This window comes from Macaca mulatta, chromosome 9, assembly GCF_049350105.2.
Source record: "Macaca mulatta isolate MMU2019108-1 chromosome 9, T2T-MMU8v2.0, whole genome shotgun sequence".
Lineage (NCBI taxonomy): Eukaryota > Metazoa > Chordata > Mammalia > Primates > Cercopithecidae > Macaca > Macaca mulatta.
The window spans coordinates 6,751,435-6,757,587 of record NC_133414.1 but is presented as its reverse complement, the minus strand read 5'-3'; positions in this window follow the sequence as shown (position 1 = coordinate 6,757,587).

The window sequence follows — 6,153 nt, the reverse complement described above, 5'->3', positions numbered from 1 at the left end:
GCTGTTCACACGTGATTCCTTAGTTGAAAAATTAACCATGCCAATTCGTCCTTGATAAGTGCACTAGAATTCCTTTACAAGATGCAAATTATCATTAGGGTGGTCATTTCAAAGCACTAATTCTGCTACAGACTGAAGTTAACTTTCTCACTTACATTTGATTGTTAATCCCTTTAAAAACAGCTTATTAGAATTCCTTGAATAAAGCTTGACGCCTGGTACCAGCCACTCATGTAATGAAATTCTGTAAGAACACCCACCCCTACTCCCAGTGTACTTCCCTCCTGTGCCAAGCCCCACTCCATTTTCTCTGACTTGTTTCCTTGAATGTTTTGCAGAAAAAAACTTGTCTGAGATCATGGATAAATGTCTATGCTCTTGCCTTTGTTCCAGCCATTGCCTCTTTCTAGAACAGCCTGCTCGACTCCCTCCTGGTCTCCAGCGGGTTTCTGATTTTTACTTATCCTAAAAGCACCTCCTGCAGTCTCACATCCTTTATGACTCCTTTTTGTTGTTTTTTGTTTGTTTGTTTGTTTGTTTTGAACAAAGATAGGAGATAGCAAAGCAGCCTGGGTCTTAACCGAACAGCTTGGAATTCCAGGGCCGAAATTGCTTTTGCAAACAGAAACATACACAACTATGAGAAAAATGAAAATCAAAAAAGGCATCCAATTCAGAATGCCTAGAGGTTCAGCATAATGGTCTGCTGCATAATTCACTTTGGACACTTTCATCCTCTGTAGGTGAGGGCAGCAGATCTGGATCAAGGTTAATATCTTAAATAGTTCAAAATAACTGACTTTGGGCCGGGCGCAGTGGCTCACGCCTGTAATCCCAACACTTTGGGAGGCTGAGGTGGGCGGATCATGAGGTCAGGAGATCAAGACCATCCTGGCTAATGTGGTGAAACTCTGTCTCCACTAAAAATACAAAAAATTAGCTGGGCGTGGTGACAGGCACCTGTAGTCCCAGCTACTCAGGAGGCTGAGGCAGGAGAATGGCATGAACCTGGGAGGCGGAGCTTGTAGTGAGCCAAGATTGTGCCACTGCACTGCAGCCTGGGCAACAGAGCAAGACTCCTTCTCAAAAACATAAAATAAAATAACTGACTTTGAAATAATCAGCAGGGTCACCGGTTATGGCTAAAAACACCTCTTCATCTTTTATTTTTTCAAATTTTAAGTAATAGATTTAATTATCACATTATGAAATATTATAAAAAGAAAAGATGACTTCTTCTATAATCTCCCTGGGTGGATTGACCAACCTTCTCTGCGTGCCCTTTATTCTCTTAGCTTCTATGAAGCAGGTAAAAAGAATCACATCGTTGAAATTACACTCTCCTCGAACAAGGAGCTTCTGCTACATAAGATGCCTAAGTGGTATTTTTTTTGGTGTTTTTATTATGCTGTGCTTTGTCCAACATGTATTTGTGCCATGGGTATTTTAGAGGCAATCCTGAAACATGGCATTTTAGAGGCAATACCTAAATCTGGTAAGCATACTGTTTATATTACATTGGTAAAACTGTTGAACCCTAAAGAGATGGGGTTAAGTTCTCAGTAAAGTCACAAGAAAAGCGTGTCTTTATTACCAGTAATAGCCAGAAGCTCATCATTCACTAGATTAAAAATTTGTCTAACAAGTTTGCAATATTAACCCGTATTTTGCACTAAATGGTTGACCCAAGTAAGAGACATTATTTCTCTCTCACTTTCCTAATTTAGCAGTCTAGGAAATTTGTTACTGAAAGAGAGTAGGCCAATTTTATTCTCAGTAAATCCAAAGCAGGGCTTCATGCTCCCTGCCCCTCTTCTCATAAAACTTGCCTTAAGCATTATCCTAAAACATTTATAGATTAGATGTCATACTTTGTACCTAACACTTTTCAGAGTCCATCTTCCCTTTGTAACTGGAAAGGTATTTGTCCATGGTTTCCTGGCACTATTTTTACTTCCTCAGGTTTTCAAAAGCTACCAAGGATATGAGATGCTCTCAGGAAGCTCATGGTTTATTGGATAAGAGGTGGGCAGATGGCAAATTGTTCCCCTATGATCCCTGCCTCCTGGTATTTATGGCCCTGTGTAATGTGTGTAATGCCCTCTTATCAACTGTGGCTAGCACTTGTGTCTTTATTCTAAACAATTGACTATTGTAAAGAAGAGTGATATTATTTCCATCATTAGGAAATACAAAATTGTAATTTCCATTGTGCTAGGAAACTCTACTGTTTTCTCAGTTTTCAAACTTTGATAAAATTGGTGCAACATAGGAGAGGCTCACATGGAGAGGAGCTGAGTGGGGCCTCTGGTCACCAGTCAGCTCGAAACTGAGGCTTTCATTCAGACAGTCCAGAAGAAACCAAACCCTGCCAGCTCCCCCCCGATCTTAGAAGCAGGTTATTCCACTCTAAGCCTTCAGGGAGATCCTGCTTTAGGCTTATGCCTTTACTGCAGCCCATTGAGGATCTGAGCAGAGGTACTAGATCAACTCTGCATGGCTGCACACAAGTCACTACAACCTTAGCAGCTTAAAACCCACACAAGATGACAGAGTGCAAATGGCAATTATAATACAGCATGGCACCCAAGGAAACAGAAGGACATGTGCCATTCTGGAAGGAGTGGAAGGAGTGCCAGAAAATATGTTGCAATGGCCTCCAAGGAACACATTCAAGAATTATATGAAAGTGTATTTCGTTCAAAAATAAATATTTAGTGAGTAGCTATAATGTGCAAGATACTGTTGTAGGCATTAAAAACAGACAAAAATCTAAGCCTGCACTGAACTCATTTTCAAGGAGACAGAAACAGACAAAAAGCTAATAATTATATAGAATGAAAACCATGTTGTATGATAGGAAGCACTGTGAAGGGGAAAAAGCAGGGAAAGGGGTAGAGTATGGAAAGAGTGCAGGAACAATTGAAATCACAAATAGCTCAAGCAGGGAATCCTCACTGAGACAAAGACATTTGAGAAAAGACCTGAAGGAGCAAAGGAAGCCAGCCTTGCTGACAGCTGAGGGGAGGGCTTCAGGCAGAGGGATCCTGAAGGGCATAGTCCCTGCAGCAAGGGAAGAGCACGTGTGATCTGGGAACAGCAGGATTAGGAAAGAGGTCAGAAAGGAAGGAAAGGCCATGTTTAGGCAGAGCCCTGTAGGCCACTGCAAGGATTTTGCTTTCACTCTAGGACAGATAAGGGGACACTGGATGAAACTGAGCTTTTGTGTAGAGAGTAGAATGTAGGTTGGTAAGGGATAAAAGGGGAAAACTAGTTAGGAGGCTATTTAATAACCAATGTACGAAATTGAGTAATTTGGAACAGGATGGTTGTAGAGCAGGTGATGAGGAGTGGTCAGATTCTGGGTAATTTTTAAGGTGAACATGGGAGGACTTGTTCACAGGTTTTATACTGATTATGAGAGAATTTTAAAAGGCAAGACTCAGTCCCCAAATTTGGTTCTTTATGATGGAAAGAACGGAATTATCGAGACTGTGAAAATTTAAGGTGGAGCTGAATTGCATGGAGATTAAAGAAATTTTTTTCTGGGGCATCCTGAGCTTGAAATGTCCATTAAACCCTCAAAAGGAGGTGCTGAACAGACAATTTGTTATTCCAGTCTGAATTATTGGAAAAAGGTCTAAACTGGAGTTCAGATTACAGCCTGCTGAAGGTTCAGATGATTGGTAGCATTTTGTCACAACTTTTTTTTTAAATTAAGGTATGTACATTGTTTCTTTAGATACTATTGCTCACCTAATGTATTACAGAATAGTGTAAACATAATTTTATATGCAGTTGAAATAAAAAAAAATTTATGTAATTCAGATTTTGTGCTATTTTTTATGTTGGTGGTCTGGAACCCAACATGTAATATCTATAATGTATGCCTGTGTGCTATGTCTTGATTATCTCTTGTCAGAGTTTTTGACTAAATTGTATTTTGTCTGATCCTAGTATAGCTATCACAGTACTTTGTTGGTTACTACTTTCATACAATACCTATTTCTGTCTTTCATATTCACATTATTTATGTCCTCACCTAAAGTGAGTTTCTAGTTCAGAACATACAGTTGGGTCCTAGATTTTTCTAAATTCATTCTGCAAATCTTCCTTTTAATGTGAAAATTTAAGCCATTTACATTTAATATACAGTTATGAGACACACAACAATGTTCTGATAAAGGATGAAACACAGAAACAATGGTGGCTTACCCCAGTTAAGTAGGTGCTATCCCTGGGATGCAAGGTTGACTCAACATACACAAATTAAAAATGTGATTCATCACATTAACATAACTAAAGACAAAAACCACATAATCATCTTCATAGATGCAGAAAAGGCTTTTGATAAAATTCAACACCACTTCATTTTAAAAACTCAATAAACCAGATATTGAAGGAATGTGCCTCAAAATAATAAGAACCATATATGACAAGTCCACAGTCAATATCATACTGAACGGGCAAAATATAAAAGCATGCCCTTTGAAAAGTGGCACAAGAAAAGGATGCCGTCTGTCACCACACCTATTCAACACAGTACTGGAAATCCTGGTTGAGAAATCAGGCAAGACAAAGAAATAAAGGGCATTCAAACAAGAAGAGAGAAAGTAAAACTACCTGTGTTTGCAGATGACATGATTCTGTAGCTAGAAAACCCCCTAGTCTCATTCCAAAAGCTCTTTAACAAACTGATAAACAGCTTCAGTGAAGTCTCAGAATACAAAATCAATGTACAAAAATCACTAGCATTTTTATACACCAACAACTGTCAAGCCAACAGCCAAGTCAGAAACACAATCCCATTCACTGGGATTACCATAAAAAGAATAAAATGCCTATGAATACATCTAATCAGGAAGGGAAAGATCTCTACAATGAGAACTACAAAACATAGCTCAAAGAAATCAGAGATAAAACAAACAAATTGAAAAACATTCTATGCTCATGAATAGAAAAAATTAATGTCATTAAAATGGCCATACTTCCCAAAGCAATTAATAGATTCAATGCTATTCCTATTAAACTACCAATGACATTCTTCAGAGAACTAGAAAAGAACTATTTTAAAATTCATATGGTACCAAAAAAGAGCCCAAACAGCCAAGGCAATCAAAAGAAAAAGAACAAAGCAGGAGGCATCACACTTCAAACTATACTACAGGGCTACAGTAACCAAAACAGCATGGTATTGATACAAAAACAGACATATAGACCAAAAGAACAGAACAAAGAGCCCAGAGGTAAGGTCACACACCTACAACCATCTGATCTTCAATGAAGCTAAGAAAAACAAGCAATTGGAAAAAGACTTCCTATTTCACAAGTGGTGCTTTGATAACTGGCTAGCCATATTCATATGATTTAAATCAGACCCCTTCCTTACACCATATTCAAAAATGAACTGAAGGTGGATTAAAGACTTAAATGTAAAACCCCAAATTATAAAAACCCTAGAAGACAAGGAAATACCATTCTGGACACAGGAATGAGCAAAGATTTCATTACAAACACACCAAAATCAATTTTTATAGTATATATTTTTAAAATATATATTATAATAATCAAAAACAAAAATGAGCAGTAGCCATTCTTATATAAGTTGAAAGTGACTTCGAACTGAAAACAGTAGAAAAACACAATCTATCCTAAATATGTATACATTCAACTCTGAAGCATCCAGATTCATGAAATAAATACCACTAGACATATGAGAAAACATTTGCTGCTATACTTCCATACTGCATAGATAACACCTGACAGGTCATCAAGGCAGAAAGTCAAAAAGAAACTTCAGATATAAACTAGCCTCTAGATGAAATGGATCTAATGGGTATTTACAGTACATTATACACAACAACCACAGAGTATATATTTTTCTTATCTCTGCATGGAACATTCTGCAAAATCAACCATATGCCTGACCACAAAGCAAGTCTCAATAAATTCAAAAACAAGTCTCAATAAATTCAAAAAATTGATGTTATATCAAGTATCTTCTCGGTCTATATGAGAATAAATTTAGAAATCAATACCAAGAGGAATTCTCAAAATGATACAAGTACATGGAGACTAAAAAACTTGTCTTCAACGACTTTTGGGTAAACATTAAACAAAGGCATAAGTCAAAAACATATTTTGAAAACAATG